The following is a 23,812-nucleotide window of genomic DNA, read 5'->3' as shown; positions in this document are numbered from 1 at the left end:
AATCGCTACTGGTGTACCATATCCTAAAACAAAGGAAGTAAGAAGGGTGCGCTGCCACTTGGCTGGCAAAAAGATTTATATCCCAATGTACGTGCTACAATTGTTTAGAGAGTGTTAGCAAATGAGGCAAGGGAATGCAGAGAAGTATGAGAGGTTATAAACACAAATTGAGATTTGATTTTTTAATTGAGCTGTTGATTTTCACAATAAAACAGACTCCATAGTATTGATCTGGTTACCCTTTATAAAAATCTAAACTTTTTGTATTGCTTATACTAAATGTACTAACAGTGGACTTTTCCATCTGCAGATTATACTGAATGACCACCAGTGGCAGTGTTTCACAGCAGAGTTTCTCTGAATTGCCGAGACTGAAGCAAAAAAAAAAAAAGGAAATCTTCTGGCATACTGCATCATTTTACCAATTTATGTTGTAAGTAAAACTCCCAATCATTCTTTTAGGCATTAAAAAGATGTAAATAGCATCGGAATGTCCTCACTAATTTATAGTGGGAGCCTGTGCCTGAATATTATTTCTGTCAAGATGGAAGTAATATGTATCACATTATGTTGGTCATGATAGTTAATAAAAGAATGACTGACTCAAACTCTACTAAAACCTGCTTTAGATCCTGGTGCTAGCAACGTTCTATTCGAGGAAATATCTGCCTTTGAGACTGAAATGCACCATCTCACTTATGAAAAATAGTGTTACATACTCAAGAAAGGTAGCTCATCTAACCTCTTCTCCTGCACTCTATGTTGGACTCTGATACTCAAGATGGATTGTTGTTAAGGTTAATCTGTCTTTGTACCTCAATCCCACTTTTGAAAAGGACACAGTGCTTCGACTGGTTCCCATTCCTTTACCATTCCCCCTCCTACGTGGCTGGCAGTCATGAATACAGATAGTAACCTACTGCGTAACTTCTGATATCTCATCCTCCTGTGTGGTTAGCTTCCACAAGGACAATTGGTCCAGGGGTGTCTGACATCATAAAGCTAAAGCAAGAGGTTGTCTGACATGAGGTGCCATTCTGTTGCCGGGCAGTCTGACATCATAAAGCTAAAGCAAGATGTTTTCTGACTAGAAGGCCACTCTGTTGCAAAGCAGCTGGCATCATGAAGGTAAAGGAAGATGTTGTCTGACATGAGAGCCACTCTGTTGCCTAACAAGGAGTAGGATACATTTATCTTGGTAATGAGATGAGTTGCAGGGTAGACAGGATGCCCAACGAAAAGATGAGATGGTACGAAGAAAGAATTTAGAACTTTATTTAGACTTACACATTTGTATGAACGCAGGTTTGAGCATAAGAGTCTCAACTTCACCATTGCTGTACTGGTAGGATTTGGCTAAAGAGAAGATGCAAATTATGCTATTCATAGTTTCTATTATTCCTGTTAACTGTAGCATAACCCTTCCTCTCTCAACTTACCAGCTGGCTTAATCGCTACTGGTGTACCATATCCTAAAACAAAGGAAGTAAGAAGGGTGCGCTGCCACTTGGCTGGCAAAAAGATTTATATCCCAATGTACGTGCTACAATTGTTTAGAGAGTGTTAGCAAATGAGGCAAGGGAATGCAGAGAAGTATGAGAGGTTATAAACACAAATTGAGATTTGATTTTTTAATTGAGCTGTTGATTTTCACAATAAAACAGACTCCATAGTATTGATCTGGTTACCCTTTATAAAAATCTAAACTTGTTGTATTGCTTATACTAAATGTACTAACAGTGGACTTTTCCATCTGCAGATTATACTGAATGACCACCAGTGGCAGTGTTTCACAGCAGAGTTTCTCTGAATTGCCGAGACTGAAGCAAAAAAAAAAAGGAAGTCTTCTGGCATACTGCATCATTTTACCAATTTATGTGGTAAGTAAAACTCCCAATCATTCTTTTAGGCATTAAAAAGATGTAAATAGCATCGGAATGTCCTCACTAATTTATAGTGGGAGCCTGTGCCTGAATATTATTTCTGTCAAGATGGAAGTAATATGTATCACATTATGTTGGTCATGATAGTTAATAAAAGAATGACTGACTCAAACTCTACTAAAACCTGCTTTAGATCCTGGTGCTAGCAACGTTCTATTCGAGGAAATTGCTGCCTTTGAGACTGAAATGCGCCATCTCACTTATGAAAAATAGTGTTACATACTCAAGGAAGGAAGCTCATCTAACCTCTTCTCCTGCACTCTGTATGTTGGACTCTGATACTCAAGATGGATTGTTGTTAAGGTTAATCTGTCTTTGTACCTCAATCCCACTTTCGAAAAGGACACAGTGCTTCGACTGGTTCCCATTCCTTTACCATTCCCCCTCCTACGTGGCTGGCAGTCATGAATACAGATAGTAACCTACTGCGTAACTTCTGATATCTCATACTCCTGTGGGGTTAGCTTACACAAGGACAATTGGTCCAGGGGTGCCTGACCTCATAAAGCTAAAGCAAGAAGTTGTCTGACATGAGGTGCCATTCTGTTGCCTAGCAGTCTGACATCATGAAGCTAAAGCAAGATGTTTTCTGACTAGACGGCCACTCTGTTGCAAAGCAGCTGGCATCATGAAGGTAAAGGAAGATGTTGTCTGACATCAGAGCCACTCTGTTGCCTAACAAGGAGTAGGATACATTTATCTTGGTAATGAGATGAGTTGCAGGGTAGATAGGATGCCGAACGAAAAGATGAGATGGTACGAAGAAAGAAATTAGAACTTTATTTAGACTTACACATTTGTATGAACGCAGGTTTGAGCATAAGAGTCTCAACTTCACCATTGCTGCACTGGTAGGATTTGGCTAAAGAGAAGATGCAAATTATGCTATTCATAGTTTCTATTATTCCTGTTAACTGTAGCATAACCCTTCCTCTCTCAACTTACCAGCTGGCTTAATCGCTACTGGTGTACCATATCCTAAAACAAAGGAAGTAAGAAGGGTGCGCTGCCACTTGGCTGGCAAAAAGATTTATATCCCAATGTACGTGCTACAATTGTTTAGAGAGTGTTAGCAAATGAGGCAAGGGAATGCAGAGAAGTATGAGAGGTTATAAACACAAATTGAGATATGATTTTTTAATTGAGCTGTTGATTTTCACAATAAAACAGACTCCATAGTATTGATCTGGTTACCCTTTATAAAAATCTAAACTTTTTGTATTGCTTATACTAAATGTACTAACAGTGGACTTTTCCATCTGCAGATTATACTGAATGACCACCAGTGGCAGTGTTTCACAGCAGAGTTTCTCTGAATTGCCGAGACTGAAGCAAAAAAAAAAAGGAAGTCTTCTGGCATACTGCATCATTTTACCAATTTATGTGGTAAGTAAAACTCCCAATCATTCTTTTAGGCATTAAAAAGATGTAAATAGCATCGGAATGTCCTCACTAATTTATAGTGGGAGCCTGTGCCTGAATATTATTTCTGTCAAGATGGAAGTAATATGTATCACATTATGTTGGTCATGATAGTTAATAAAAGAATGACTGACTCAAACTCTACTAAAACCTGCTTTAGATCCTGGTGCTAGCAACGTTCTATTCGAGGAAATTGCTGCCTTTGAGACTGAAATGCGCCATCTCACTTATGAAAAATAGTGTTACATACTCAAGGAAGGAAGCTCATCTAACCTCTTCTCCTGCACTCTGTATGTTGGACTCTGATACTCAAGATGGATTGTTGTTAAGGTTAATCTGTCTTTGTACCTCAATCCCACTTTCGAAAAGGACACAGTGCTTCGACTGGTTCCCATTCCTTTACCATTCCCCCTCCTACGTGGCTGGCAGTCATGAATACAGATAGTAACCTACTGCGTAACTTCTGATATCTCATACTCCTGTGGGGTTAGCTTACACAAGGACAATTGGTCCAGGGGTGCCTGACCTCATAAAGCTAAAGCAAGAAGTTGTCTGACATGAGGTGCCATTCTGTTGCCTAGCAGTCTGACATCATGAAGCTAAAGCAAGATGTTTTCTGACTAGACGGCCACTCTGTTGCAAAGCAGCTGGCATCATGAAGGTAAAGGAAGATGTTGTCTGACATCAGAGCCACTCTGTTGCCTAACAAGGAGTAGGATACATTTATCTTGGTAATGAGATGAGTTGCAGGGTAGATAGGATGCCGAACGAAAAGATGAGATGGTACGAAGAAAGAAATTAGAACTTTATTTAGACTTACACATTTGTATGAACGCAGGTTTGATCATAAGAGTCTCAACTTCACCATTGCTGCACTGGTAGGATTTGGCTAAAGAGAAGATGCAAATTATGCTATTCATAGTTTCTATTATTCCTGTTAACTGTAGCATAACCCTTCCTCTCTCAACTTACCAGCTGGCTTAATCGCTACTGGTGTACCATATCCTAAAACAAAGGAAGTAAGAAGGGTGCGCTGCCACTTGGCTGGCAAAAAGATTTATATCCCAATGTACGTGCTACAATTGTTTAGAGAGTGTTAGCAAATGAGGCAAGGGAATGCAGAGAAGTATGAGAGGTTATAAACACAAATTGAGATATGATTTTTTAATTGAGCTGTTGATTTTCACAATAAAACAGACTCCATAGTATTGATCTGGTTACCCTTTATAAAAATCTAAACTTTTTGTATTGCTTATACTAAATGTACTAACAGTGGACTTTTCCATCTGCAGATTATACTGAATGACCAGCAGTGGCAGTGTTTCACAGCAGAGTTTCTCTGAATTGCCAAGACTGAAGCAAAAAAAAAAGGAAGTCTTCTGGCGTACTGCATCATTTTACCAATTTATGTGGTAAGCAAAACTCCCAATCATTCTTTTAGGCATTAAAAAGATGTAAATAGCATCGGAATGTCCTCACTAATTTATAGTGGGAGCCTGTGCCTGAATATTATTTCTGTCAAGATGGAAGTAATATGAATCACATTATGTTGGTCATGATAGTTAATAAAAGACTGACTGACTCAAACTCTACTAAAACCTGCTTTAGATCCTGGTGCTAGCAATGTTCTATTCGAGGAAATTGCTGCCTTTGAGACTGAAATGCACCATCTCACTTATGAAAAATAGTGTTACATACTCGAGGAAGGAAGCTCATCTAACCTCTTCTCCTGCACTCTGTATGTTGGACTCTGATACTCTAGATGGATTGTTGTTAAGGTTAATCTGTCTTTGTACCTCAATCCCACTTTCGAAAAGGACACAGTGCTTCGACTGGTTCCCATTCCTTTACCATTCCCCCTCCTACGTGGCTGGCAGTCATGAATACAGATAGTAACCTACTGCGTAACTTCTGATATCTCATCCTCCTGTGGGGTTAGCTTCCACAAGGACAATTGGTCCAGGGGTGTCTGACATCATAAAGCTAAAGCAAGAAGTTGTCTGACATGAGGTGCCATTCTGTTGCCTTGCAGTCTGACATCCTAAAGCTAAAGCAAGATGTTTTCTGACTAGAAGGCCACTCTGTTTCAAAGCAGCTGGCATCATGAAGGTAAAGGAAGATGTTGTCTGACATGAGAGCCACTCTGTTGCCTAACAAGGAGTAGGATACATTTATCTTGGTAATGAGATGAGTTGCAGGGTAGACAGGATGCCCAACGAAAAGATGAGATGGTACAAAGAAAGAAATTAGAACTTTATTTAGACTTACACATTTGTATGAACGGAGGTTTGAGCATAAGAGTCTCAACTTCACCATTGCTGCACTGGTAGGATTTGGCTAAAGAGAAGATGCAAATTATGCTATTCATAGTTTCTATTATTCCTGTTAACTGTAGCATAACCCTTCCTCTCTCAACTTACCAGCTGGCTTAATCGCTACTGGTGTACCATATCCTAAAACAAAGGAAGTAAGAAGGGTGCGCTGCCACTTGGCTGGCAAAAAGATTTATATCCCAATGTACGTGCTACAATTGTTTAGAGAGTGTTAGCAAATGAGGCAAGGGAATGCAGAGAAGTATGAGAGGTTATAAACACAAATTGAGATTTGATTTTTTAATTGAGCTGTTGATTTTCACAATAAAACAGACTCCATAGTATTGATCTGGTTACCCTTTATAAAAATCTAAACTTTTTGTATTGCTTATACTAAATGTACTAACAGTGGACTTTTCCATCTGCAGATTATACTGAATGACCACCAGTGGCAGTGTTTCACAGCAGAGTTTCTCTGAATTGCCGAGACTGAAGCAAAAAAAAAAAAAGGAAATCTTCTGGCATACTGCATCATTTTACCAATTTATGTTGTAAGTAAAACTCCCAATCATTCTTTTAGGCATTAAAAAGATGTAAATAGCATCGGAATGTCCTCACTAATTTATAGTGGGAGCCTGTGCCTGAATATTATTTCTGTCAAGATGGAAGTAATATGTATCACATTATGTTGGTCATGATAGTTAATAAAAGAATGACTGACTCAAACTCTACTAAAACCTGCTTTAGATCCTGGTGCTAGCAACGTTCTATTCGAGGAAATATCTGCCTTTGAGACTGAAATGCACCATCTCACTTATGAAAAATAGTGTTACATACTCAAGAAAGGTAGCTCATCTAACCTCTTCTCCTGCACTCTATGTTGGACTCTGATACTCAAGATGGATTGTTGTTAAGGTTAATCTGTCTTTGTACCTCAATCCCACTTTTGAAAAGGACACAGTGCTTCGACTGGTTCCCATTCCTTTACCATTCCCCCTCCTACGTGGCTGGCAGTCATGAATACAGATAGTAACCTACTGCGTAACTTCTGATATCTCATCCTCCTGTGTGGTTAGCTTCCACAAGGACAATTGGTCCAGGGGTGTCTGACATCATAAAGCTAAAGCAAGAGGTTGTCTGACATGAGGTGCCATTCTGTTGCCGGGCAGTCTGACATCATAAAGCTAAAGCAAGATGTTTTCTGACTAGAAGGCCACTCTGTTGCAAAGCAGCTGGCATCATGAAGGTAAAGGAAGATGTTGTCTGACATGAGAGCCACTCTGTTGCCTAACAAGGAGTAGGATACATTTATCTTGGTAATGAGATGAGTTGCAGGGTAGACAGGATGCCCAACGAAAAGATGAGATGGTACGAAGAAAGAATTTAGAACTTTATTTAGACTTACACATTTGTATGAACGCAGGTTTGAGCATAAGAGTCTCAACTTCACCATTGCTGTACTGGTAGGATTTGGCTAAAGAGAAGATGCAAATTATGCTATTCATAGTTTCTATTATTCCTGTTAACTGTAGCATAACCCTTCCTCTCTCAACTTACCAGCTGGCTTAATCGCTACTGGTGTACCATATCCTAAAACAAAGGAAGTAAGAAGGGTGCGCTGCCACTTGGCTGGCAAAAAGATTTATATCCCAATGTACGTGCTACAATTGTTTAGAGAGTGTTAGCAAATGAGGCAAGGGAATGCAGAGAAGTATGAGAGGTTATAAACACAAATTGAGATTTGATTTTTTAATTGAGCTGTTGATTTTCACAATAAAACAGACTCCATAGTATTGATCTGGTTACCCTTTATAAAAATCTAAACTTGTTGTATTGCTTATACTAAATGTACTAACAGTGGACTTTTCCATCTGCAGATTATACTGAATGACCACCAGTGGCAGTGTTTCACAGCAGAGTTTCTCTGAATTGCCGAGACTGAAGCAAAAAAAAAAAGGAAGTCTTCTGGCATACTGCATCATTTTACCAATTTATGTGGTAAGTAAAACTCCCAATCATTCTTTTAGGCATTAAAAAGATGTAAATAGCATCGGAATGTCCTCACTAATTTATAGTGGGAGCCTGTGCCTGAATATTATTTCTGTCAAGATGGAAGTAATATGTATCACATTATGTTGGTCATGATAGTTAATAAAAGAATGACTGACTCAAACTCTACTAAAACCTGCTTTAGATCCTGGTGCTAGCAACGTTCTATTCGAGGAAATTGCTGCCTTTGAGACTGAAATGCGCCATCTCACTTATGAAAAATAGTGTTACATACTCAAGGAAGGAAGCTCATCTAACCTCTTCTCCTGCACTCTGTATGTTGGACTCTGATACTCAAGATGGATTGTTGTTAAGGTTAATCTGTCTTTGTACCTCAATCCCACTTTCGAAAAGGACACAGTGCTTCGACTGGTTCCCATTCCTTTACCATTCCCCCTCCTACGTGGCTGGCAGTCATGAATACAGATAGTAACCTACTGCGTAACTTCTGATATCTCATACTCCTGTGGGGTTAGCTTACACAAGGACAATTGGTCCAGGGGTGCCTGACCTCATAAAGCTAAAGCAAGAAGTTGTCTGACATGAGGTGCCATTCTGTTGCCTAGCAGTCTGACATCATGAAGCTAAAGCAAGATGTTTTCTGACTAGACGGCCACTCTGTTGCAAAGCAGCTGGCATCATGAAGGTAAAGGAAGATGTTGTCTGACATCAGAGCCACTCTGTTGCCTAACAAGGAGTAGGATACATTTATCTTGGTAATGAGATGAGTTGCAGGGTAGATAGGATGCCGAACGAAAAGATGAGATGGTACGAAGAAAGAAATTAGAACTTTATTTAGACTTACACATTTGTATGAACGCAGGTTTGAGCATAAGAGTCTCAACTTCACCATTGCTGCACTGGTAGGATTTGGCTAAAGAGAAGATGCAAATTATGCTATTCATAGTTTCTATTATTCCTGTTAACTGTAGCATAACCCTTCCTCTCTCAACTTACCAGCTGGCTTAATCGCTACTGGTGTACCATATCCTAAAACAAAGGAAGTAAGAAGGGTGCGCTGCCACTTGGCTGGCAAAAAGATTTATATCCCAATGTACGTGCTACAATTGTTTAGAGAGTGTTAGCAAATGAGGCAAGGGAATGCAGAGAAGTATGAGAGGTTATAAACACAAATTGAGATATGATTTTTTAATTGAGCTGTTGATTTTCACAATAAAACAGACTCCATAGTATTGATCTGGTTACCCTTTATAAAAATCTAAACTTTTTGTATTGCTTATACTAAATGTACTAACAGTGGACTTTTCCATCTGCAGATTATACTGAATGACCAGCAGTGGCAGTGTTTCACAGCAGAGTTTCTCTGAATTGCCAAGACTGAAGCAAAAAAAAAAGGAAGTCTTCTGGCGTACTGCATCATTTTACCAATTTATGTGGTAAGCAAAACTCCCAATCATTCTTTTAGGCATTAAAAAGATGTAAATAGCATCGGAATGTCCTCACTAATTTATAGTGGGAGCCTGTGCCTGAATATTATTTCTGTCAAGATGGAAGTAATATGTATCACATTATGTTGGTCATGATAGTTAATAAAAGAATGACTGACTCAAACTCTACTAAAACCTGCTTTAGATCCTGGTGCTAGCAACGTTCTATTCGAGGAAATTGCTGCCTTTGAGACTGAAATGCGCCATCTCACTTATGAAAAATAGTGTTACATACTCAAGGAAGGAAGCTCATCTAACCTCTTCTCCTGCACTCTGTATGTTGGACTCTGATACTCAAGATGGATTGTTGTTAAGGTTAATCTGTCTTTGTACCTCAATCCCACTTTTGAAAAGGACACAGTGCTTCGACTGGTTCCCATTCCTTTACCATTCCCCCTCCTACGTGGCTGGCAGTCATGAATACAGATAGTAACCTACTGCGTAACTTCTGATATCTCATCCTCCTGTGTGGTAAGCTTCCACAAGGACAATTGGTCCAGGGGTGTCTGACATCATAAAGCTAAAGCAAGAGGTTGTCTGACATGAGGTGCCATTCTGTTGCCGGGCAGTCTGACATCATAAAGCTAAAGCAAGATGTTTTCTGACTAGAAGGCCACTCTGTTGCAAAGCAGCTGGCATCATGAAGGTAAAGGAAGATGTTGTCTGACATGAGAGCCACTCTGTTGCCTAACAAGGAGTAGGATACATTTATCTTGGTAATGAGATGAGTTGCAGGGTAGACAGGATGCCCAACGAAAAGATGAGATGGTACGAAGAAAGAAGTTAGAACTTTATTTAGACTTACACATTTGTATGAACGCAGGTTTGAGCATAAGAGTCTCAACTTCACCATTGCTGCACTGGTAGGATTTGGCTAAAGAGAAGATGCAAATTATGCTATTCATAGTTTCTATTATTCCTGTTAACTGTAGCATAACCCTTCCTCTCTCAACTTACCAGCTGGCTTAATCGCTACTGGTGTACCATATCCTAAAACAAAGGAAGTAAGAAGGGTGCGCTGCCACTTGGCTGGCAAAAAGATTTATATCCCAATGTACGTGCTACAATTGTTTAGAGAGTGTTAGCAAATGAGGCAAGGGAATGCAGAGAAGTATGAGAGGTTATAAACACAAATTGAGATTTGATTTTTTAATTGAGCTGTTGATTTTCACAATAAAACAGACTCCATAGTATTGATCTGGTTACCCTTTATAAAAATCTAAACTTTTTGTATTGCTTATACTAAATGTACTAACAGTGGACTTTTCCATCTGCAGATTATACTGAATGACCAGCAGTGGCAGTGTTTCACAGCAGAGTTTCTCTGAATTGCCGAGACTGAAGCAAAAAAAAAAAGGAAGTCTTCTGGCATACTGCATCATTTTACCAATTTATGTGGTAAGTAAAACTCCCAATCATTCTTTTAGGCATTAAAAAGATGTAAATAGCATCGGAATGTCCTCACTAATTTATAGTGGGAGCCTGTGCCTGAATATTATTTCTGTCAAGATGGAAGTAATATGTATCACATTATGTTGGTCATGATAGTTAATAAAAGAATGACTGACTCAAACTCTACTAAAACCTGCTTTAGATCCTGGTGCTAGCAACGTTCTATTCGAGGAAATATCTGCCTTTGAGACTGAAATGCACCATCTCACTTATGAAAAATAGTGTTACATACTCAAGAAAGGTAGCTCATCTAACCTCTTCTCCTGCACTCTATGTTGGACTCTGATACTCAAGATGGATTGTTGTTAAGGTTAATCTGTCTTTGTACCTCAATCCCACTTTCGAAAAGGACACAGTGCTTCGACTGGTTCCCATTCCTTTACCATTCCCCCTCCTACGTGGCTGGCAGTCATGAATACAGATAGTAACCTACTGCGTAACTTCTGATATCTCATACTCCTGTGGGGTTAGCTTACACAAGGACAATTGGTCCAGGGGTGTCTGACCTCATAAAGCTAAAGCAAGAAGTTGTCTGACATGAGGTGCCATTCTGTTGCCTAGCAGTCTGACATCATGAAGCTAAAGCAAGATGTTTTCTGACTAGACGGCCACTCTGTTGCAAAGCAGCTGGCATCATGAAGGTAAAGGAAGATGTTGTCTGACATCAGAGCCACTCTGTTGCCTAACAAGGAGTAGGATACATTTATCTTGGTAATGAGATGAGTTGCAGGGTAGATAGGATGCCGAACGAAAAGATGAGATGGTACGAAGAAAGAAATTAGAACTTTATTTAGACTTACACATTTGTATGAACGCAGGTTTGAGCATAAGAGTCTCAACTTCACCATTGCTGCACTGGTAGGATTTGGCTAAAGAGAAGATGCAAATTATGCTATTCATAGTTTCTATTATTCCTGTTAACTGTAGCATAACCCTTCCTCTCTCAACTTACCAGCTGGCTTAATCGCTACTGGTGTACCATATCCTAAAACAAAGGAAGTAAGAAGGGTGCGCTGCCACTTGGCTGGCAAAAAGATTTATATCCCAATGTACGTGCTACAATTGTTTAGAGAGTGTTAGCAAATGAGGCAAGGGAATGCAGAGAAGTATGAGAGGTTATAAACACAAATTGAGATATGATTTTTTAATTGAGCTGTTGATTTTCACAATAAAACAGACTCCATAGTATTGATCTGGTTACCCTTTATAAAAATCTAAACTTTTTGTATTGCTTATACTAAATGTACTAACAGTGGACTTTTCCATCTGCAGATTATACTGAATGACCAGCAGTGGCAGTGTTTCACAGCAGAGTTTCTCTGAATTTCCGAGACTGAAGCAAAAAAAAAAAGGAAGTCTTCTGGCATACTGCATCATTTTACCAATTTATGTGGTAAGTAAAACTCCCAATCATTCTTTTAGGCATTAAAAAGATGTAAATAGCATCGGAATGTCCTCACTAATTTATAGTGGGAGCCTGTGCCTGAATATTATTTCTGTCAAGATGGAAGTAATATGTATCACATTATGTTGGTCATGATAGTTAATAAAAGACTGACTGACTCAAACTCTACTAAAACCTGCTTTAGATCCTGGTGCTAGCAACATTCTATTCGAGGAAATATCTGCCTTTGAGACTGAAATGCACCATCTCACTTATGAAAAATAGTGTTACATACTCAAGGAAGGAAGCTCATCTAACCTCTTCTCCTGCACTCTCTATGTTGGACTCTGATACTCAAGATGGATTGTTGTTAAGGTTAATCTGTCTTTGTACCTCAATCCCACTTTTGAAAAGGACACAGTGCTTCGACTGGTTCCCATTCCTTTACCATTCCCCCTCCTACGTGGCTGGCAGTCATGAATACAGATAGTAACCTACTGCATAACTTCTGATATCTCATCCTCCTGTGTGGTTAGCTTCCACAAGGACAATTGGTCCAGGGGTGTCTGACATCATAAAGCTAAAGCAAGAAGTTGTCTGACATGAGGTGCCATTCTGTTGCCTAGCAGTCTGACATCATGAAACTAAAGCAAGATGTTTTCTGACTAGAAGGCCACTCTGTTGCAAAGCAGCTGGCATCATGAAGGTAAAGGAAGATGTTGTCTGACATGAGAGCCACTCTGTTGCCTAACATGGAGTAGGATACATTTATCTTGGTAATGAGATGAGTTGCAGGGTAGATAGGATGCCCAACGAAAAGATGAGATGGTACGAAGAAAGAAATTAGAACTTTATTTAGACTTACACATTTGTATGAACGCAGGTTTGAGCATAAGAGTCTCAACTTCACCATTGCTGCACTGGTAGGATTTGGCTAAAGAGAAGATGCAAATTATGCTATTCATAGTTTCTATTATTCCTGTTAACTGTAGCATAACCCTTCCTCTCTCAACTTACCAGCTGGCTTAATCGCTACTGGTGTACCATATCCTAAAACAAAGGAAGTAAGAAGGGTGCGCTGCCACTTGGCTGGCAAAAAGATTTATATCCCAATGTACGTGCTACAATTGTTTAGAGAGTGTTAGCAAATGAGGCAAGGGAATGCAGAGAAGTATGAGAGGTTATAAACACAAATTGAGATATGATTTTTTAATTGAGCTGTTGATTTTCACAATAAAACAGACTCCATAGTATTGATCTGGTTACCCTTTATAAAAATCTAAACTTTTTGTATTGCTTATACTAAATGTACTAACAGTGGACTTTTCCATCTGCAGATTATACTGAATGACCAGCAGTGGCAGTGTTTCACAGCAGAGTTTCTCTGAATTGCCAAGACTGAAGCAAAAAAAAAAGGAAGTCTTCTGGCGTACTGCATCATTTTACCAATTTATGTGGTAAGCAAAACTCCCAATCATTCTTTTAGGCATTAAAAAGATGTAAATAGCATCGGAATGTCCTCACTAATTTATAGTGGGAGCCTGTGCCTGAATATTATTTCTGTCAAGATGGAAGTAATATGTATCACATTATGTTGGTCATGATAGTTAATAAAAGAATGACTGACTCAAACTCTACTAAAACCTGCTTTAGATCCTGGTGCTAGCAACGTTCTATTCGAGGAAATTGCTGCCTTTGAGACTGAAATGCGCCATCTCACTTATGAAAAATAGTGTTACATACTCAAGGAAGGAAGCTCATCTAACCTCTTCTCCTGCACTCTGTATGTTGGACTCTGATACTCAAGATGGATTGTTGTTAAGGTTAATCTGTCTTTGTACCTCAATCCCACTTTTGAAAAGGACACAGTGCTTCGACTGGTTCCCATTCCTTTACCATTCCCCCTCCTACGTGGCTGGCAGTCATGAATACAGATAGTAACCTACTGCGTAACTTCTGATATCTCATCCTCCTGTGTGGTAAGCTTCCACAAGGACAATTGGTCCAGGGGTGTCTGACATCATAAAGCTAAAGCAAGAGGTTGTCTGACATGAGGTGCCATTCTGTTGCCGGGCAGTCTGACATCATAAAGCTAAAGCAAGATGTTTTCTGACTAGAAGGCCACTCTGTTGCAAAGCAGCTGGCATCATGAAGGTAAAGGAAGATGTTGTCTGACATGAGAGCCACTCTGTTGCCTAACAAGGAGTAGGATACATTTATCTTGGTAATGAGATGAGTTGCAGGGTAGACAGGATGCCCAACGAAAAGATGAGATGGTACGAAGAAAGAAGTTAGAACTTTATTTAGACTTACACATTTGTATGAACGCAGGTTTGAGCATAAGAGTCTCAACTTCACCATTGCTGCACTGGTAGGATTTGGCTAAAGAGAAGATGCAAATTATGCTATTCATAGTTTCTATTATTCCTGTTAACTGTAGCATAACCCTTCCTCTCTCAACTTACCAGCTGGCTTAATCGCTACTGGTGTACCATATCCTAAAACAAAGGAAGTAAGAAGGGTGCGCTGCCACTTGGCTGGCAAAAAGATTTATATCCCAATGTACGTGCTACAATTGTTTAGAGAGTGTTAGCAAATGAGGCAAGGGAATGCAGAGAAGTATGAGAGGTTATAAACACAAATTGAGATTTGATTTTTTAATTGAGCTGTTGATTTTCACAATAAAACAGACTCCATAGTATTGATCTGGTTACCCTTTATAAAAATCTAAACTTTTTGTATTGCTTATACTAAATGTACTAACAGTGGACTTTTCCATCTGCAGATTATACTGAATGACCAGCAGTGGCAGTGTTTCACAGCAGAGTTTCTCTGAATTGCCGAGACTGAAGCAAAAAAAAAAAGGAAGTCTTCTGGCATACTGCATCATTTTACCAATTTATGTGGTAAGTAAAACTCCCAATCATTCTTTTAGGCATTAAAAAGATGTAAATAGCATCGGAATGTCCTCACTAATTTATAGTGGGAGCCTGTGCCTGAATATTATTTCTGTCAAGATGGAAGTAATATGTATCACATTATGTTGGTCATGATAGTTAATAAAAGAATGACTGACTCAAACTCTACTAAAACCTGCTTTAGATCCTGGTGCTAGCAACGTTCTATTCGAGGAAATATCTGCCTTTGAGACTGAAATGCACCATCTCACTTATGAAAAATAGTGTTACATACTCAAGAAAGGTAGCTCATCTAACCTCTTCTCCTGCACTCTATGTTGGACTCTGATACTCAAGATGGATTGTTGTTAAGGTTAATCTGTCTTTGTACCTCAATCCCACTTTCGAAAAGGACACAGTGCTTCGACTGGTTCCCATTCCTTTACCATTCCCCCTCCTACGTGGCTGGCAGTCATGAATACAGATAGTAACCTACTGCGTAACTTCTGATATCTCATACTCCTGTGGGGTTAGCTTACACAAGGACAATTGGTCCAGGGGTGTCTGACCTCATAAAGCTAAAGCAAGAAGTTGTCTGACATGAGGTGCCATTCTGTTGCCTAGCAGTCTGACATCATGAAGCTAAAGCAAGATGTTTTCTGACTAGACGGCCACTCTGTTGCAAAGCAGCTGGCATCATGAAGGTAAAGGAAGATGTTGTCTGACATCAGAGCCACTCTGTTGCCTAACAAGGAGTAGGATACATTTATCTTGGTAATGAGATGAGTTGCAGGGTAGATAGGATGCCGAACGAAAAGATGAGATGGTACGAAGAAAGAAATTAGAACTTTATTTAGACTTACACATTTGTATGAACGCAGGTTTGAGCATAAGAGTCTCAACTTCACCATTGCTGCACTGGTAGGATTTGGCTAAAGAGAAGATGCAAATTATGCTATTCATAGTTTCTATTATTCCTGTTAACTGTAGCATAACCCTTCCTCTCTCAACTTACCAGCTGGCTTAATCGCTACTGGTGTACCATATCCTAAAACAAAGGAAGTAAGAAGGGTGCGCTGCCACTTGGCTGGCAAAAAGATTTATATCCCAATGTACGTGCTACAATTGTTTAGAGAGTGTTAGCAAATGAGGCAAGGGAATGCAGAGAAGTATGAGAGGTTATAAACACAAATTGAGATATGATTTTTTAATTGAGCTGTTGATTTTCACAATAAAACAGACTCCATAGTATTGATCTGGTTACCCTTTATAAAAATCTAAACTTTTTGTATTGCTTATACTAAATGTACTAACAGTGGACTTTTCCATCTGCAGATTATACTGAATGACCAGCAGTGGCAGTGTTTCACAGCAGAGTTTCTCTGAATTTCCGAGACTGAAGCAAAAAAAAAAAGGAAGTCTTCTGGCATACTGCATCATTTTACCAATTTATGTGGTAAGTAAAACTCCCAATCATTCTTTTAGGCATTAAAAAGATGTAAATAGCATCGGAATGTCCTCACTAATTTATAGTGGGAGCCTGTGCCTGAATATTATTTCTGTCAAGATGGAAGTAATATGTATCACATTATGTTGGTCATGATAGTTAATAAAAGACTGACTGACTCAAACTCTACTAAAACCTGCTTTAGATCCTGGTGCTAGCAACATTCTATTCGAGGAAATATCTGCCTTTGAGACTGAAATGCACCATCTCACTTATGAAAAATAGTGTTACATACTCAAGGAAGGAAGCTCATCTAACCTCTTCTCCTGCACTCTCTATGTTGGACTCTGATACTCAAGATGGATTGTTGTTAAGGTTAATCTGTCTTTGTACCTCAATCCCACTTTTGAAAAGGACACAGTGCTTCGACTGGTTCCCATTCCTTTACCATTCCCCCTCCTACGTGGCTGGCAGTCATGAATACAGATAGTAACCTACTGCATAACTTCTGATATCTCATCCTCCTGTGTGGTTAGCTTCCACAAGGACAATTGGTCCAGGGGTGTCTGACATCATAAAGCTAAAGCAAGAAGTTGTCTGACATGAGGTGCCATTCTGTTGCCTAGCAGTCTGACATCATGAAACTAAAGCAAGATGTTTTCTGACTAGAAGGCCACTCTGTTGCAAAGCAGCTGGCATCATGAAGGTAAAGGAAGATGTTGTCTGACATGAGAGCCACTCTGTTGCCTAACATGGAGTAGGATACATTTATCTTGGTAATGAGATGAGTTGCAGGGTAGATAGGATGCCCAACGAAAAGATGAGATGGTACGAAGAAAGAAATTAGAACTTTATTTAGACTTACACATTTGTATGAACGCAGGTTTGAGCATAAGAGTCTCAACTTCACCATTGCTGCACTGGTAGGATTTGGCTAAAGAGAAGATGCAAATTATGCTATTCATAGTTTCTATTATTCCTGTTAACTGTAGCATAACCCTTCCTCTCTCAACTTACCAGCTGGCTTAATCGCTACTGGTGTACCATATCCTAAAACAAAGGAAGTAAGAAGGGTGCGCTGCCACTTGGCTGGCAAAAAGATTTATATCCCAATGTACGTGCTACAATTGTTTAGAGAGTGTTAGCAAATGAGGCAAGGGAATGCAGAGAAGTATGAGAGGTTATAAACACAAATTGAGATTTGATTTTTTAATTGAGCTGTTGATTTTCACAATAAAACAGACTCCATAGTATTGATCTGGTTACCCTTTATAAAAATCTAAACTTTTTGTATTGCTTATACTAAATGTACTAACAGTGGACTTTTCCATCTGCAGATTATACTGAATGACCAGCAGTGGCAGTGTTTCACAGCAGAGTTTCTCTGAATTGCCGAGACTGAAGCAAAAAAAAAAAGGAAGTCTTCTGGCATACTGCATCATTTTACCAATTTATGTGGTAAGTAAAACTCCCAATCATTCTTTTAGGCATTAAAAAGATGTAAATAGCATCGGAATGTCCTCACTAATTTATAGTGGGAGCCTGTGCCTGAATATTATTTCTGTCAAGATGGAAGTAATATGTATCACATTATGTTGGTCATGATAGTTAATAAAAGAATGACTGACTCAAACTCTACTAAAACCTGCTTTAGATCCTGGTGCTAGCAACGTTCTATTCGAGGAAATATCTGCCTTTGAGACTGAAATGCACCATCTCACTTATGAAAAATAGTGTTACATACTCAAGAAAGGTAGCTCATCTAACCTCTTCTCCTGCACTCTATGTTGGACTCTGATACTCAAGATGGATTGTTGTTAAGGTTAATCTGTCTTTGTACCTCAATCCCACTTTTGAAAAGGACACAGTGCTTCGACTGGTTCCCATTCCTTTACCATTCCCCCTCCTACGTGGCTGGCAGTCATGAATACAGATAGTAACCTACTGCGTAACTTCTGATATCTCATCCTCCTGTGTGGTTAGCTTCCACAAGGACAATTGGTCCAGGGGTGTCTGACATCATAAAGCTAAAGCAAGAGGTTGTCTGACATGAGGTGCCATTCTGTTGCCGGGCAGTCTGACATCATAAAGCTAAAGCAAGATGTTTTCTGACTAGAAGGCCACTCTGTTGCAAAGCAGCTGGCATCATGAAGGTAAAGGAAGATGTTGTCTGACATGAGAGCCACTCTGTTGCCTAACAAGGAGTAGGATACATTTATCTTGGTAATGAGATGAGTTGCAGGGTAGATCGGATGCCCAACGAAAAGATGAGATGGTACAAAGAAAGAAATTAGAACTTTATTTAGACTTACACATTTGTATGAACGGAGGTTTGAGCATAAGAGTCTCAACTTCACCATTGCTGCACTGGTAGGATTTGGCTAAAGAGAAGATGCAAATTATGCTATTCATAGTTTCTATTATTCCTGTTAACTGTAGCATAACCCTTCCTCTCTCAACTTACCAGCTGGCTTAATCGCTACTGGTGTACCATATCCTAAAACAAAGGAAGTAAGAAGGGTGCGCTGCCACTTGGCTGGCAAAAAGATTTATATCCCAATGTACGTGCTACAATTGTTTAGAGAGTGTTAGCAAATGAGGCAAGGGAATGCAGAGAAGTATGAGAGGTTATAAACACAAATTGAGATTTGATTTTTTAATTGAGCTGTTGATTTTCACAATAAAACAGACTCCATAGTATTGATCTGGTTACCCTTTATAAAAATCTAAACTTTTTGTATTGCTTATACTAAATGTACTAACAGTGGACTTTTCCATCTGCAGATTATACTGAATGACCAGCAGTGGCAGTGTTTCACAGCAGAGTTTCTCTGAATTGCCGAGACTGAAGCAAAAAAAAAAAGGAAGTCTTCTGGCATACTGCATCATTTTACCAATTTATGTGGTAAGTAAAACTCCCAATCATTCTTTTAGGCATTAAAAAGATGTAAATAGCATCGGAATGTCCTCACTAATTTATAGTGGGAGCCTGTGCCTGAATATTATTTCTGTCAAGATGGAAGTAATATGTATCACATTATGTTGGTCATGATAGTTAATAAAAGAATGACTGACTCAAACTCTACTAAAACCTGCTTTAGATCCTGGTGCTAGCAACGTTCTATTCGAGGAAATTGCTGCCTTTGAGACTGAAATGCGCCATCTCACTTATGAAAAATAGTGTTACATACTCAAGGAAGGAAGCTCATCTAACCTCTTCTCCTGCACTCTGTATGTTGGACTCTGATACTCAAGATGGATTGTTGTTAAGGTTAATCTGTCTTTGTACCTCAATCCCACTTTCGAAAAGGACACAGTGCTTCGACTGGTTCCCATTCCTTTACCATTCCCCCTCCTACGTGGCTGGCAGTCATGAATACAGATAGTAACCTACTGCGTAACTTCTGATATCTCATACTCCTGTGGGGTTAGCTTACACAAGGACAATTGGTCCAGGGGTGCCTGACCTCATAAAGCTAAAGCAAGAAGTTGTCTGACATGAGGTGCCATTCTGTTGCCTAGCAGTCTGACATCATGAAGCTAAAGCAAGATGTTTTCTGACTAGACGGCCACTCTGTTGCAAAGCAGCTGGCATCATGAAGGTAAAGGAAGATGTTGTCTGACATCAGAGCCACTCTGTTGCCTAACAAGGAGTAGGATACATTTATCTTGGTAATGAGATGAGTTGCAGGGTAGATAGGATGCCGAACGAAAAGATGAGATGGTACGAAGAAAGAAATTAGAACTTTATTTAGACTTACACATTTGTATGAACGCAGGTTTGATCATAAGAGTCTCAACTTCACCATTGCTGCACTGGTAGGATTTGGCTAAAGAGAAGATGCAAATTATGCTATTCATAGTTTCTATTATTCCTGTTAACTGTAGCATAACCCTTCCTCTCTCAACTTACCAGCTGGCTTAATCGCTACTGGTGTACCATATCCTAAAACAAAGGAAGTAAGAAGGGTGCGCTGCCACTTGGCTGGCAAAAAGATTTATATCCCAATGTACGTGCTACAATTGTTTAGAGAGTGTTAGCAAATGAGGCAAGGGAATGCAGAGAAGTATGAGAGGTTATAAACACAAATTGAGATATGATTTTTTAATTGAGCTGTTGATTTTCACAATAAAACAGACTCCATAGTATTGATCTGGTTACCCTTTATAAAAATCTAAACTTTTTGTATTGCTTATACTAAATGTACTAACAGTGGACTTTTCCATCTGCAGATTATACTGAATGACCAGCAGTGGCAGTGTTTCACAGCAGAGTTTCTCTGAATTGCCAAGACTGAAGCAAAAAAAAAAGGAAGTCTTCTGGCGTACTGCATCATTTTACCAATTTATGTGGTAAGCAAAACTCCCAATCATTCTTTTAGGCATTAAAAAGATGTAAATAGCATCGGAATGTCCTCACTAATTTATAGTGGGAGCCTGTGCCTGAATATTATTTCTGTCAAGATGGAAGTAATATGAATCACATTATGTTGGTCATGATAGTTAATAAAAGACTGACTGACTCAAACTCTACTAAAACCTGCTTTAGATCCTGGTGCTAGCAATGTTCTATTCGAGGAAATTGCTGCCTTTGAGACTGAAATGCACCATCTCACTTATGAAAAATAGTGTTACATACTCGAGGAAGGAAGCTCATCTAACCTCTTCTCCTGCACTCTGTATGTTGGACTCTGATACTCTAGATGGATTGTTGTTAAGGTTAATCTGTCTTTGTACCTCAATCCCACTTTCGAAAAGGACACAGTGCTTCGACTGGTTCCCATTCCTTTACCATTCCCCCTCCTACGTGGCTGGCAGTCATGAATACAGATAGTAACCTACTGCGTAACTTCTGATATCTCATCCTCCTGTGGGGTTAGCTTCCACAAGGACAATTGGTCCAGGGGTGTCTGACATCATAAAGCTAAAGCAAGAAGTTGTCTGACATGAGGTGCCATTCTGTTGCCTTGCAGTCTGACATCCTAAAGCTAAAGCAAGATGTTTTCTGACTAGAAGGCCACTCTGTTTCAAAGCAGCTGGCATCATGAAGGTAAAGGAAGATGTTGTCTGACATGAGAGCCACTCTGTTGCCTAACAAGGAGTAGGATACATTTATCTTGGTAATGAGATGAGTTGCAGGGTAGACAGGATGCCCAACGAAAAGATGAGATGGTACAAAGAAAGAAATTAGAACTTTATTTAGACTTACACATTTGTATGAACGGAGGTTTGAGCATAAGAGTCTCAACTTCACCATTGCTGCACTGGTAGGATTTGGCTAAAGAGAAGATGCAAATTATGCTATTCATAGTTTCTATTATTCCTGTTAACTGTAGCATAACCCTTCCTCTCTCAACTTACCAGCTCGCTTAATCGCTACTGGTGTACCATATCCTAAAACAAAGGAAGTAAGAAGGGTGCGCTGCCACTTGGCTGGCAAAAAGATTTATATCCCAATGTACGTGCTACAATTGTTTAGAGAGTGTTAGCAAATGAGGCAAGGGAATGCAGAGAAGTATGAGAGGTTATAAACACAAATTGAGATTTGATTTTTTAATTGAGCTGTTGATTTTCACAATAAAACAGACTCCATAGTATTGATCTGGTTACCCTTTATAAAAATCTAAACTTTTTGTATTGCTTATACTAAATGTACTAACAGTGGACTTTTCCATCTGCAGATTATACTGAATGACCAGCAGTGGCAGTGTTTCACAGCAGAGTTTCTCTGAATTGCCGAGACTGAAGCAAAAAAAAAAAAAGGAAATCTTCTGGCATACTGCATCATTTTACCAATTTATGTTGTAAGTAAAACTCCCAATCATTCTTTTAGGCATTAAAAAGATGTAAATAGCATCGGAATGTCCTCACTAATTTATAGTGGGAGCCTGTGCCTGAATATTATTTCTGTCAAGATGGAAGTAATATGTATCACATTATGTTGGTCATGATAGTTAATAAAAGAATGACTGACTCAAACTCTACTAAAACCTGCTTTAGATCCTGGTGCTAGCAACGTTCTATTCGAGGAAATATCTGCCTTTGAGACTGAAATGCACCATCTCACTTATGAAAAATAGTGTTACATACTCAAGAAAGGTAGCTCATCTAACCTCTTCTCCTGCACTCTATGTTGGACTCTGATACTCAAGATGGATTGTTGTTAAGGTTAATCTGTCTTTGTACCTCAATCCCACTTTTGAAAAGGACACAGTGCTTCGACTGGTTCCCATTCCTTTACCATTCCCCCTCCTACGTGGCTGGCAGTCATGAATACAGATAGTAACCTACTGCGTAACTTCTGATATCTCATCCTCCTGTGTGGTTAGCTTCCACAAGGACAATTGGTCCAGGGGTGTCTGACATCATAAAGCTAAAGCAAGAGGTTGTCTGACATGAGGTGCCATTCTGTTGCCGGGCAGTCTGACATCATAAAGCTAAAGCAAGATGTTTTCTGACTAGAAGGCCACTCTGTTGCAAAGCAGCTGGCATCATGAAGGTAAAGGAAGATGTTGTCTGACATGAGAGCCACTCTGTTGCCTAACAAGGAGTAGGATACATTTATCTTGGTAATGAGATGAGTTGCAGGGTAGACAGGATGCCCAACGAAAAGATGAGATGGTACGAAGAAAGAATTTAGAACTTTATTTAGACTTACACATTTGTATGAACGCAGGTTTGAGCATAAGAGTCTCAACTTCACCATTGCTGTACTGGTAGGATTTGGCTAAAGAGAAGATGCAAATTATGCTATTCATAGTTTCTATTATTCCTGTTAACTGTAGCATAACCCTTCCTCTCTCAACTTACCAGCTGGCTTAATCGCTACTGGTGTACCATATCCTAAAACAAAGGAAGTAAGAAGGGTGCGCTGCCACTTGGCTGGCAAAAAGATTTATATCCCAATGTACGTGCTACAATTGTTTAGAGAGTGTTAGCAAATGAGGCAAGGGAATGCAGAGAAGTATGAGAGGTTATAAACACAAATTGAGATTTGATTTTTTAATTGAGCTGTTGATTTTCACAATAAAACAGACTCCATAGTATTGATCTGGTTACCCTTTATAAAAATCTAAACTTTTTGTATTGCTTATACTAAATGTACTAACAGTGGACTTTTCCATCTGCAGATTATACTGAATGACCACCAGTGGCAGTGTTTCACAGCAGAGTTTCTCTGAATTGCCGAGACTGAAGCAAAAAAAAAAAAAGGAAATCTTCTGGCATACTGCATCATTTTACCAATTTATGTTGTAAGTAAAACTCCCAATCATTCTTTTAGGCATTAAAAAGATGTAAATAGCATCGGAATGTCCTCACTAATTTATAGTGGGAGCCTGTGCCTGAATATTATTTCTGTCAAGATGGAAGTAATATGTATCACATTATGTTGGTCATGATAGTTAATAAAAGAATGACTGACTCAAACTCTACTAAAACCTGCTTTAGATCCTGGTG

Source organism: Lissotriton vulgaris, chromosome 12 (genome assembly GCF_964263255.1).
Source record: "Lissotriton vulgaris chromosome 12, aLisVul1.2, whole genome shotgun sequence".
Taxonomy (NCBI): Eukaryota; Metazoa; Chordata; class Amphibia; order Caudata; family Salamandridae; genus Lissotriton; species Lissotriton vulgaris.
Note: the sequence above shows the minus strand (reverse complement) of the source record.